At 41.4% G+C, this 13327-nt stretch overlaps 1 pseudogene; it reads right to left on the minus strand.

Moving 5' to 3' along the window:
• Nucleotides 1-11328: 11328 nt before the first annotated feature.
• LOC102480325 (UAP56-interacting factor pseudogene) lies at nucleotides 11329-12557 on the minus strand (annotated as a pseudogene).
• Between the last annotated feature and the right edge of the window lie 770 nt (nucleotides 12558-13327).

Consider the following 13327-nt stretch of genomic DNA (forward strand, 5'->3'; position numbering starts at 1 on the left):
TCCCTCCCCAATATGGCAGGTTTCCTAAGGAAATGAGAAAACCTGGGGGATGTGGAGGGGGATGAATACTGTCTCCAAGTATTTGAAAGCCTGCCAGGTGGAACAGAAATCACATCACTCTCTGCAGGATGAGTGAATTCTAGCTCAGAATAGTTTAACTAAGGGGTTGTCAGAAAAGTCATGACACATTTTTGCATAGGAAGGATTAGTTAATCCTAAAGACATTTTTCAGTCATGATATTCTGCCATCAGTAAAAAACACATCCCTTAGGCCAGCAGTTGGCATGGTGGTTAAAGGCGCTGGACTCCCACATGGCTGACAGTGAGCTGACTCCCAGATCACTTTATCACTTTCTTTCTTGCTTTCTCTCTCTCTCTCTGCTGAAAGAAAGAAAAAGAAAAGAAAGAGAAGGAAGGAAGGAAGGAAGGAGAAAGCAAGGAAGGAAGGAAGAAAAGAAAGAAAGAGAAAGAGAGAGAGGAAGAGAGGGAGGGAGGGAGCGAGGGAGGAAAGGATATTTCATTACAGACAGGACTAAGCTCTGCCTTTAGGAGCTCAGAACACTTCCATCAGTGGCTAGTATTTCAGATGACAGGATGGCCGATAGCAAGGCCAGATCCAAACTGGAATTCACATACTCCCCTCCCTTCCTGATCTCCCACATTCCAGATGTTTTCCCTCCATGGAATGACATGCAGGTTGAAAGACTTTCTGGGAACACAATCCACACCTGTCTGTTCTTGGAGTAAAGACATACACAAGCAGGTGTGGAAACCTGGCAGGTGCATGTAGGAGGAGCAAGAGAAAGAACTCTCTGAGGAGGGAGTGAGGAAACCCTGAGAATGCTAATCAGGGCCAAGGGTGAAGGGAAGCCCTAGTCCTGGCCCTACATGGTTGCTGTTGGCTATTCCAAGGAACATGGAGCTCTTCGCTGGCCACGTTCGAATCACAGGAAGAGTGGGACCTGCATAAAACCATAAAGCTGCCTGCCGGTGTTCTGCGCCACTTCTGACCTAGCAACATAGCACTGGACGATGCCAAAATAAGGAGTACAGTAGAAGAATTTCCTGATACCTTTGGGGAAATATATTTGCACCAATATCCCTCCGCAGTACTGAGCAATGCCCACAGTTCATGTGTGTGTGTGGGGAGGAGGGAGAGGGTACGGGGGCAGAATGGCATCCTGGAGGAGACTAGTAGCAGCTCAAAGGTGAGGGGCTTGGCAGGGGGGCAGAGGTCAAGGAGCAGAGTGCTAGGGACAGTCCAGGCTGAGCCACTGCAGAGGTCAGCGTAACTGGTGGTCACAAGGATGGCCAACAGCAGGTAAGCAAAGCTCAGTCATGGGTTAGGTAGCAGCAGAGAGTGACGCCGGAGCAAGTGGGGGCCCCGGTGGAATGTCCAGATCAGCAGTAAGATTCCAACTGTGGGACACTTTGCTCCAAGACCATGTGAGCTGAACAAGTGTGAAGTTTTACTAAAAGACAGGAGGAGTGCTGAAGTGTGTCCGTGTTCCCTCTGTCAGGTAGATGGACAGTTTAAAAAAAAAGAAAAGAAAACTCTAGATCGGGCGCTTTAAACCTAAAGGTGTCCTTACTGTTATGCACAGCTGGTGAAGTCTAGGAACACTTACTATGCAAAAGCTCCACATTAAGAACATGTTCTTTAAAGCACATTTCAAAGTACCTGCGTGTAAAGCAACCCCTGTGGAATGCCACTAAATCCGGGCACACTGCCAAACGGAACATGACAGAATAGTAGGTCTGGAGGTGGGGACTCAAGGGCAGGCCAAGTGCTTCCACTAATCATCACTGACGAGCTCTTGAGAAGGTTCTGTCCCCTAAACCCAGATTCCCAGGGGAAAGCTCTGTCACAGGAAGGCCTTCAGAAGCTCCCCGTGTTCTGCTATTATTTTGTAGAGAGTAATCAGCTCAGGAGCCAGAAATACAGAAGACCTCTGGGTAGCTGACTTGGTTCAGAGAATCCAAAGCTAGCCGAAGAGGCACAGGAACAGGAGTGAGACGACTGAGACCTTGGTCCTGCTGCTGCCAGTAACCAGCTGCTTAGCCTTAGTTCCTACCCTGTGTCTGTTTTTTATTTTTCCTATCATATAGCAGTATTAATATTTAACTTACTGATCTCTTGGAAATGTGAGGATCAAATGAGATAGCAGATGCCTCTTGAAAAGGTTCAAGCTTAAAGAAATAAAAGATATTATTAGTGCAATCAGCAGATGGCATGATGGCTATATTGCTGGACTCCTGCATAGTCAACCACAGTTCAAGTCCCAGAGCCGGTGGCTTAAAACTCACACTGAGTGCATGTGCATGCATGCCCAAAATCCCAAGAGGAGAATGGAGGAGAAGGGATTGTGGTATGGCCATCCCCCTGGGGACTGATTGCTTGCTTTCTGTCTCTCTGTCTTTTTCTCTCTCTGATGAGTGCACGTGCCCTATAGCAAACAAGACAAAACAAAAAGCAACCAAACAACAACAACAAAAAACTCTCTTTAAAAAAAAGGTAATATTAGGTTGTTGAAAAAAATCATGAAACATTTTTGCATAGAAAAAATATGACTTTTCTGACAACTCAATATTTATCTAGTTTGAACATCTCTCAAGGAGTCCCAAGTCTGATTTGTTCATGAGAAGTTTACTGAACATTTACTCTGTATCATGGAAAATTATGCACTGGGCAAATGTAAAGCAAACTGGAATTCATTAGTGTTCTCACAAAAAAGAAAAAAATTATAATATGATAAGAGAATTTTCATATGATGAATTACCAGAAATATTAAGTATCGGAAATACAAAAGTGGACATAAAAGGTTTGCTATAGCAGTATCTAAAATAGTTCAAAACAACCGAGCTCACTGGGGGCATGAATACGTGCCATTATTAATAGAGTGGCTGAAGCCCACAACACTGACAACACCCAAATGTCCACGAAGCATGGAGCACATGAATTCCCATTCACTGCTGCTGAGAATGCAAACTGGCACTGTCACTGTGAAGAACGGTTTAGCAGGTTCTCACACAACTGCACCCCTTAGTGTTTACCTGAATGAGCTGAAAACTTACATCAAAATGAAAACCTACATACTGGAATTACCCCAACTTGGCATCTATCAAGATAGCCTTCAAAAGATGAATGGATAAATAAACTGGTATATCCATGCAACAGAACATTATTCTATAGTCAAAACCTATAGAATATACAACACAATGAATGAGCCTTAACTTAAAGGATGGACTTTGGTCGATACTGTATCAATATTGACTCATCAATTGTAACAAAGGTAATACATTGATAGAAGATGTTAATAATAGGGAAAACACTGGACCAACTAGGTGACCTGGAGGTTAAGGCAGCCAGATCCCACATAACTGACCACAGTTCCAGTCCCAGACCTGTGGGCTTAAGAAATAAACTGGGGGGCTGACAGGTGGTGTGATGGTTAAGGGCGCTGAATTCCAACATAGTCAACCATGGTTCAAGTCCCAGACCTGGGAGGTTGCTTTCTCACTTTCTCTCTCTCTCTCTCTCTTTTTCTCTCTAAAAACCTCCCTCCCTCCCTCTCTGGTCAAATTTAAATAAATAAATAAATAAAGTTAAATAAAATAATTCTTAAAAAAAAAAGAAACATGCTGATGCTGGATCAGGCCAACAGATGGCATGGAGGTTAAGCTAGGATGGCAACTTGAAAATCACACCAGGTGCGTGTGCATGTGTGCCCAAATCCCAAGAGGAGAACAGAGGAGAAGGGACTGCAGTGTGGTCATTCCCCCAGGAGATGATTTCTCACTTTCTCTCTTTCTGTCTCTCTCCAATGAGTGCATGTGCCCTACAGCAAAAAAGAAAGAAGCATGCTGGGTGTATGTGCGTGCATACCCCGATCCTGAAAGCAGGGAGGAATGGAGGAGAAGGGGCTGTGGTGTGATCTTTTTCCCTGGAGGCTGCTTTCTCCTCTCTTTCTTTCTGTCTGTCTCTGGCAAGCACATGTACTCTCTAGCAAAAATAATGATAATAAAAATGGAGATAACTGTGTTGAAAAGAAGTCAGGGAATATTTGAGAATTTTCTGTACTTTTCTGCTCAGTTTTTCTGTAAAACCTGAAACTGGCCTAAAAAAATAAAGCCTATTCATAAAACTAAAAGTAGTTATTGATGGTAAACATTTTCAAATGAATTCCAATAATAATAACAGTAAGAACGTGAAAGCAACCACATATTTTGTGAAAGTAAACCTCTTTAAGGACCTAAAGGAATGAACTAATAATATCTGCAACAATATGGATCTATTTCAAAAACATGCTGAGTCAAAGAAGCCACACACACACAAAAAAAGTACATGGATGATTCCCTTCATTCAAAGTCCTAGACAGGCAAAACTAATCTCTAGTGACAGAATCCAGATTAGTGGTTACCTATGGCAGGGGGCTGGAAAAGGGTTTACTTCAGAGGTGCAGAGTGGGTTTATCACTCATCACTTCCGGGGGTAACAGAGATACGATATATGCTCATTGAGGCATTGGCTAGATGGGTGTATACGTTTGTCAAAACTCATCTACCTGCACTAAAAACGATGCATTCTGCTAAAGGTATTTCATACCTTGACACAGTTGATTTAAAAAAAAAAAAGAAGAAGCTCCAATCAGAGAGAGGAAAGTGAGAGAGAGAAGAGGAGAAAGGGGAAAAGGAAAGGAGGAAGGAAAAATCAGGCAGAGAGAGAGAACTAGATATAATCAACATTGTAATGATGACTTCAGGAAATGAGATTGGAGGTAATGTTTCCTTTATCAGAAAGATTTTCCGTATTTCCATTCTTAAATAATAAATATGTATTCCTTTTATGATAAAAATTTATATTAAAAAAAAAAACATTCCACTGTAAAAAGAAAGGGAAGGAAGGAGTGTGAGGAAGTCTAGTTCCTCATTCTCCCAGAAGGGGCAGTTAAGAAACTATTACAGGGGTGGTGGGAACCAGCAGTTAGTGTAAAGGCTATGTCGCTGGACTCTCACGTAGTCGACCGCGGTTCACGTCCCGGACCCGGTGGCTTAAAACTCACGCCAGGCGCATGTGCCTGCGTGCCCAGGATCCCAAGAGGGGAATGGAGGAGAAGGGACTGCGGTGTGGCCATCCCCCCCTTGGGGTGATTTCTACCTTTCTGTCTTTATGTCTCTCTCTGTCAGTCTGGTGAGCGCATGCGTGCTGTAGCAAAACCTCTCCCAAAGAAAAGAAAAAGAAAGAAAGAAAGAAAGAAAGAAAGAAAGAAAGAAAGAAAGAAAGAAAGAAAGAAAGAAAGAAAGAAAGAAAGAATCACAAGGGTGGTAATGTTTGTGTCGGGACATTACAGAATCTCACAGTATTTCACCAAGTGTGGATGAGAGGGGAGGGAGAGGGGAGGTAAGAGGAACAGCTTCTGCAGGAGCGCATGTGCAGGACACGCTGGGAACATGCAGAAATGAGCTTTCTCAGGACAGGATTTTAAGTTGTAAAATGGAAAGAATGAAGCTTCTTTGTCCCAGATTTCTGACTGAAGCCCAGAGAAAGGTTCCATTCAAGTTAGGTATTTCAGTGTATTAGAAACGGAGGGAGCTCTCACCGAGATAGTTTTAAGAGACCAAGGGGCACAATCTGCAGCTTCCTCTGCACCTGGGAACCGGGAAGTGGGCGAGTTCTGACACCCATCATCAAGGATGATGATGATAACCTTTAGTGAGACAGGCCTCCAGAAACAGCCTCAGAGAGGCCTGGTCTTAGTGGTGATTCCACACCATCTGTTCCCAGCTCACTTCTTACCTCAAGGCATTTGTGTACTCAATTGCAATAAGCCCAGAAATTCAAAATCAGCAAGCTGTTTCATGCCTCTTTAGAGACAATACTTTGCTAGTGTTCTAAAATAATCCAAATAACCTTTTTTCCTGTATTGCCATTATATGTGTACATAAAGACTTCTTTTCAGCCTTGCTTTTAAACATAAAATTTCAAAGCTATACCTTGAACACAGGATTGTTAATCTTTGACCCTCTTCAGTTTTGTCAGTTACACATTTTCTAGATTTTTTTCTTTTAAGAGAGATTTTTTGCTATAAGTCACATTGCGTTCACCAGAGAGACAGAGAAAGAGAGAGAGAAATCAACCCCCAGAGGGGTAGCCATGTCACAGTCCCTTCTCCTCTATTCTCCTGTTGGGATTTTGGGCCTACACGCACATACACTAGGCATGAGTTTCCAGCCTCCAGGTCTGCACACTGCACTCAATTATGGGGAGTCCAACACCGTAACCACTATGCCACCTGCTGGTCCTATTTTCCTTTCTTTACCTGAAGATCTAGGTTCCTCATCTGCTGCATCAAATAACTCACTTGTTGAATAAACTCTGTATGTAATCACTCAATATCAGGACTGGATGGTGATGCTTTTGTTCTCAGCAACCTACTGTCTAGAACCCATATCTACACTATCGAATTTTCTCACTGTTCATCTCTTCTTTGGTCTTGAGGATTTCAATATCTTCCAAAAACTGTGTCCAACAAACTTCCAGTTATGTGGCATTGTAAGAACAATGCTTCTCCAGCTGTACTGTGGGGGCAAGACAATGGCACAGAGGTAAAATGCAACGCTATGCAAGGCTGACCTACACAGAAAGCTTCCAGGTTCATGGCTGGAAACCTCCAAGTAGGCTGGGCGTGTGCATGCCCATGTCAGAGCTGGCTAAGGCTGAGTGTGGATTGTGGTGTCAAGGCCTTGTTGCAGGTGCTATCTCTCCCTCACTCATAAGAAAAATAAGCAAACTTGTAAAAACAAAACGGTCATTTGTCTTCAAACCATCCTATGATCTTGGAAAGTCCAGGCCCTGACTCAGTAAGGTTGGGAGGAGGGCTTCAGGTTTGCATTTCCAAAAGGAGCCTTGGTGGTGCGCATGCTGCCTCTCTGTGGACCACACTTTGAATACCAAGGCTCAGCCAGAGTTTTGTGCACAACAGGCTTTGAGTTTTCTCTACCATGTGTACCTTTTGGGCTTGGTAGTTTGCAGACACTTTTTATCCTGTTGACCTTAAGTAAGAGATTCCTCAAAGTCAACTGATCTAAATTATAGTCCTAATTCCCAGCTATAATACTACATGTGTAAAATTTCTTGGCATCTTCTCCATCTTTAATATTCTTTCATTCTTATATTCTTAGTTTGGTATGTTTACATACAGCACCTTCTTTTTCCATACTAGACTGTTCATACTCATACTCATTACTCTTTTTAGGTCTTCCACTTTTTATTTAAACATGTTCTTCTCTGAGTTGTTAATTATGATTCTAGAAGAGAAAATTGAAATACTCTCCTTGTCTTCCATGTAATAGACAGATAGGGATGGTTGGGTAGACAGATGTCCAGACAGACAAAAACGTGTAGATGCATACAGCAATAAATGCCCCCATGCATGCTTTTATGTGTGCACTCACACATGCATGCACACACAATCTGCTTAAAAAAACACCAAAGATCACCAAACCTTCATAAGGCAAACAAGTTGGATATAGTTAAGTTCCATTAGACTCAAAACTCAATTTCATAAAACAGCAGAAAAAGTAAAAAGCAGTAATCATATATCATATCTAAGTAATTCAGAGATTTATGGCATCCCATGAATTGGGCTCTGTTCCAGGAAGAAAATTTTGCAAAGAGCCCATTGTTTTAGTTTGCCCTGAACTTCTCTGTCTCATTTGCCAGTTTTACCTTGCCTCATTCTTTCTTCTGCCTTCAGGGTTTTCTATGTCCTCATTCTGTAGCCCTGGGCTCTACATCTTGAAATGTACTCCAAGCCCTCCTTTGGTTCTCCTACGCTATCCTTTATGTTAATAGGACTGTGTCTCCATAAAATAGTGGGAGTAAGTTTCTACACGTATCTTAAAACTTGGTTCATTTATTCCTTGTCTTTCTACCCCTACTCTTACAGCTCTGCAATCATCAAAATTTTATGGACCTTGCAACTCAACAACTCTAGGTATTTATCATAGGCTTGAAATTCACAATTCATCTCTTTGCTACTCACTATCATTTTAATCTATGTAAGCAAATATCACACTCAGGATGTTTATTTCTTATTAGCCTCGGAGTCTACTGATTTGCAATATACAAAATAGTCCCTTATGAAGTGTCTGCTGCTGTCAAAGTGTATGCTGAGAATGCTGTGAATACCCCCCTGCTCTCCTCTAATGCTTTGTCTCCCCTCTCCAATCCCCAGTGTGAGAGCATAATACAGTAATAGTATACACAGCATATTGTTACTAGAGTACTACACAAAGCAGTAATGCCAAGCATCTGATGAATCTGTAAAGCAACCTACATATTTACTATGTGTCTTAGTTTAAGCTCCTATCACAGAATACCATAGCTTTAACAACTAACACTTATTTCTCACAGTTCTGGAGGCTGGGAAGTCCAAGACCATGGCACTGGCAGATCCACTATCTGATGAGGGCTCTCTTGTTGACTTGCAAACAACTACCTTCTTGTAGTTGTATCATCCTCACATGGCCAAGAGAGATAAATCATCTCTTTCATGTTTCTTCTTCTGTGAGTACAAATCCCATTCATGAGGGTACCACCTTCATGAACTTGTCACCTCTCAAAGGCTCTGTCTCCTACTATCACCAAACTGGAGAGGGAGTAGGATTTCAACACATGATTTTTGGGAGGGGCAGGACACAAACATTCAGTCCATAACTCTATGTTTTAGAAAGATGAAAGGAGGCAAACAAGAAAAAAACCTAACCTACATAAATTTCTAACTAACGCTCTCTAGATTAGAAATACTTCATTCTCGCTGTCTTAGAATACCTCTGTACAAGGCCAGCAGGTGGTGTGGTGGTTGAGGCACTGGACTCCCACATGGCAACTGTGGTTTGAGTCCCAGATCTGGCAGCTTGCTTTCTCATTTTCCCTCTTTCTCTGTCTCTTTCTGTCGAGTTAATAATAATAATAAAATTAAGTAAATAATTATTTTTAGAAAAAGAATAACTCAGCATTACCTTAAAAATGAGCAGTTTTTCTAAATTTTAGCTGGAATGCCTCACTTGGCCAGTTACCATTGCCATCAAATGAGGTGTGAGTTTGGTCACACACTTTTTTTTTTTTTTTCCCATGAGAACAAATGTTTAATATACCAAACAAAGACACTTGTTACATGATGCACTTAATGTCAATATTTGGGGTAATTTTTAAGGTTTACCAAAACTGGCATTAATAATATTTTTGTACAATCATACTTAAAACAAAGGAAAAGAAAACATCCTTATATCATATTTTTACAAACTGTTCTAAAGATAGCAAATTTGTGTTCAGTTGTTTTTCTTCTCTTTAAAGTTAGCCACCAGCAACCCTGAACCATTCTAAAATGTATTATTCTGGCATCAAATGTAAGTAAGTATCTGTACTTGCAAAAGCTTTACGCGTCCTTTGCCTCTGTGATAGCAAATAGCTAAGGAGAGACTAGAGCTTATTTTCAAATTCTGTGACTGCCTTCCAAAAAAGCCCTTATCAGTAGAAGCACTGGCAAAAATATCAGATATTAAGGATCAGATTTAATTCTTGGGTATAGTATGAAATTGTTACTGATAGCTTTCCACAGCCAGCATAAACCAGTAAGCAGCCCACAGAGCATAGAGACAACAAGAAAGCCTAGAACACAACTCAGGGCAGGCAGGAGCTATAACATAATGTCCTTTATAGGAAAAGTCAACAAGAATAGATTCTAGAGAACCAAACACCTACTTAGAGCTTTAAACATTATAGCAAACCAAAAGGTTGAGCTTCAAAACAATCAAACTTGTAACTTATAGCTGGAATATTTTTCTGCATTTTTGGCATTATACCGTAATTCATAGTATACAACTATCTGAGCACTCTTAGCACTACATTGGCACAACAAACTAACTCTTCCCACTCTAGAGGAAATGTAATAAAGTCCTTTTCTTCCCATAAATGCCTGAACTTTATACCATACAAGAAAACAGAATAAAAGGTACACAAGTTTACAATGTAACCCGACTGTAATTTCACACTTTTTCTGTGACTTATACAAGTATATTTTTGTTTCTGGAACTGTAAATTGTTTATTTAGCAAGCCTAAAAGCTTATAATTTTTTTTTTTTTTTTTTTTTTTTTTTTTATTTTTTTTTCATGGGACATGCACCTGCCACAGAGAGACAAACTGAGAAATCATCCTCCCCCGGGAGAGGGGGAGGAGGTGACCTCACCACAGTCCCTTCTCCTTTATTCTTCTCTCGAGATTGTGGACACCTGCACACACTTGGCATGATTTTCAAGTCGCTGTGTCTGGGACTCAAGCCATGGTCAGCAATATGGGAATCCAGTAACCTAACCACTATGCCATTTGCTGGCCCCAAGTTTAAAGTTTTTAAATAAGAAAGTTTTTAAATGAAATTAATATCTGAAGAATTTTTTGTGGACACTAGACTCATAACTACACTAAATCCAAATATACCTATGACGTGCGTTTTAAAGTTTTTCACCTCGGTTACTTATCTTTCAACTTGCTCCTTCCTTTCATGCTTTCTTCTTTTACTAAACATAGATTGTAAGATTTTGATATTAGACCTTTTCTTCGAGGCGTTATCAGGTAACTTTGTAAATACGCACTTACAGCTTTTGAGTAATATTTTAAATTGGGACTAATGCCTAGAGCCACCTTTCTTGTTAAAAGTTCAGCACTAAAGATTTACAACTGGGGGTGGGGAGGTTAACTTAACCCTACCTGAAAAATGCACCAAGTTCCAGAGATTCCCATAAATCTCAAAACCCAAACTGAAATTCTAATGTTTCTTAAATATCTCTAATAAAGAAAAGGCAACTGTACTTATCACAGCACACCATTAAAGAATAAGTGACAGCAACAATGGGACCCACTCACATTTCTGAAGACCAAGATTTACCAAGACAATGTCTAAACAATGGGCAAAGGCAATGAGATCCTAAATACCTCTATCATAAAAATAACCCATTTCCATCTTTCTGCCTTTCTGCTGCATGAAGAACCAAAGAAGTCAAATACAGAATTGTTTTGTCTGGACCAACCATGATGTCTTTAAGAACAGATAGGTATATTCCCTGTTATTCTTTAGGGTGTTTGTTTTTGTTTTTGTTTGTTTGTTTCGTTTTTTTAACAGATGCTTAAATTTTTTTCAAAAAATAAAAATAAGGATTTATTTAGGCTTGTGAATATTTTGAGGTGTCTTGAATTTATGTGATGAACTCTTCAAGCAATTCAACTTTTCACAGTCATCAATCAAAAGTCCTTCTGACATGGATGAGAGCTATCCCACTGTCACAAAATGACTTCCTCCTTTGTTGAATGTGAGAGTGACTCTTTGTTCCTTCAGGATCTCAAATTGGTCATTCAAAGTCATCCCTGTCTGTTTTCCAACAATGTTGATATCAAACTGTAGGGGGACATCTTTAGGAACTTTCTTTACATCGGATTGCTCCCGTTTTGTTAACAATGAGGGTACAGCAGTACGGGCTAATTGTGGTTTCTGAGTTACCGGACATCGCAATGCTCCGAGAGTATCAAGGGATGCAGTCAAAATTCCTCCCGTGATGGTAGAAGTCCGCCATTGACAAGTTCTCTTTGCGCTACATCGTCTAGCAGTTGTTCTGTGTTCAACTGGGCCTGAACCTTCAGGTCTCTTCTGAAAAGAAAAGTTGTCTGACAAGAGTCTTTCTGATGACTTAACCTATTTCCACTTCTGGAAAAATTAACTAGAATGTTATTTTTTCGATTTAACTGGTTAGGTCTCTTGAGAACTGCAATTGGCTTTCTTTGCACTTCATTTGTCTCAGATTTGCCTTCCTTTTTAACACTGGAAAATATTGTTCTATATTCCTGTCACTTAGAGGTGGACGATTCATAGGGCTAATGCCTTTTCGAATTCCAGTTGCCTTCCTACCTGCAAGGCCAGTGATAACTCCATAAGGACGTCTCTTTCCAGGCATTACTCTTCCTCTGTGGCTCAGGTGAGTCTTACCAAAACCAGAATTCTGTTGGATTCCCCACCTCACTCTCATCCTGACTTACCGAATTCTACTTTGCTGGAGTCTTCTACTCAGTCTTGGAAAACTCTGCTTCTTATTTCCTTTTGATTCAATTTGATGGTATCATCCAAAGACATATCAATTTTGTTGAGGTTTTCATTGCTGCGAGCTTTCGGTGGAACCGGGTACAAAACCAGCTCATGGCTGGAGACGTTGCGCTGAACAGTCAGCTGCGAAGGCCAGAGCGGGAGGCCTGCCACCTCCCACTCTCACTTGAAGACCAGCTGCACCTGGTCACACACTGGTTGAAATGAGAGGAAAGAGCAATCCATAAGTTTGACTAGGGAAAAAGAAAAGTCAGGAAATCTCACAATTTCCACCCTTTTCTGAAGTCCACATCCAATATCACAAATGCAGCAGTCAAACAACAAATCCAAGCTGGGTTAAGTACCGATATGTAAGGTGCGTTCACACAGTGATAAAGCAATGCTCCGAGCCGCTGAGGCCACATGGGGAAGTTCTACGTTTCCGTCCTGAGGTTTCCCTCTGCAGGCTGGGCATGCACATGCTCGTGATCCTGGCTGGTTAGGGTTGGGAGTACACTCAGAGCATAAAGACGCTGTTGGGGGTGCCTATCTCTTTCTCCCTCTTATTCTCCCCCCCACTCCTCTCTTTCTGTCATCCTCTCTCATGGAAGAAATTTTTAAAATAAAGGTACAAGAGGAGCTGGCAGGCAGTATGGTGATTGAGGGTGCTGGAACTCCCACCTGGCTGACCATGGTTTGAGTCCTGGACCTGGCAGCTTGCTTTCTCACTGTCCCTCTCTCTCTCTCTCTCTCACTCTGTCCCTCGCTGGTCAAATTAAAAATAAATAAATAAATGTTAAATAAAATAATTCTTAAAAAAAAAATAAATAAACATAAAAGAAAAAGCATACATGGGTCAGAGCAGAAGAGAGGTAGGTCACAGGATGGATGGTTCCAGAATGAATGAGAATCCTTAGGCAGAGGACTGATAGGTAGAAGCCAGGTTGATGAAGTCAGACTCCCTTCTCCACCTCCAAAGCTGAGCGGTGCCACAGAGCTCCCCAGGATAGCTGAAGAGAGGAGGGGCCTCTCTAAATAATCTGCCTGGGAGCTGCCATGTTTGGTCCCAGGGGACACAGAACTGATGGCAGACAGGGAGCCATCCCATGGATGTGCTCTCCACAGCTTCTCTCTCAGCTACAAAGGTTTCTTTTTTTTTTTTTTTTTTGGGGGGGTTTTTTCTTTGGGGGGGGTG

Source organism: Tupaia chinensis, unplaced genomic scaffold, assembly GCF_000334495.1.
Source record: "Tupaia chinensis unplaced genomic scaffold, TupChi_1.0 Scaffold000532_1, whole genome shotgun sequence".
NCBI classification, from domain to species: Eukaryota; Metazoa; Chordata; class Mammalia; order Scandentia; family Tupaiidae; genus Tupaia; species Tupaia belangeri.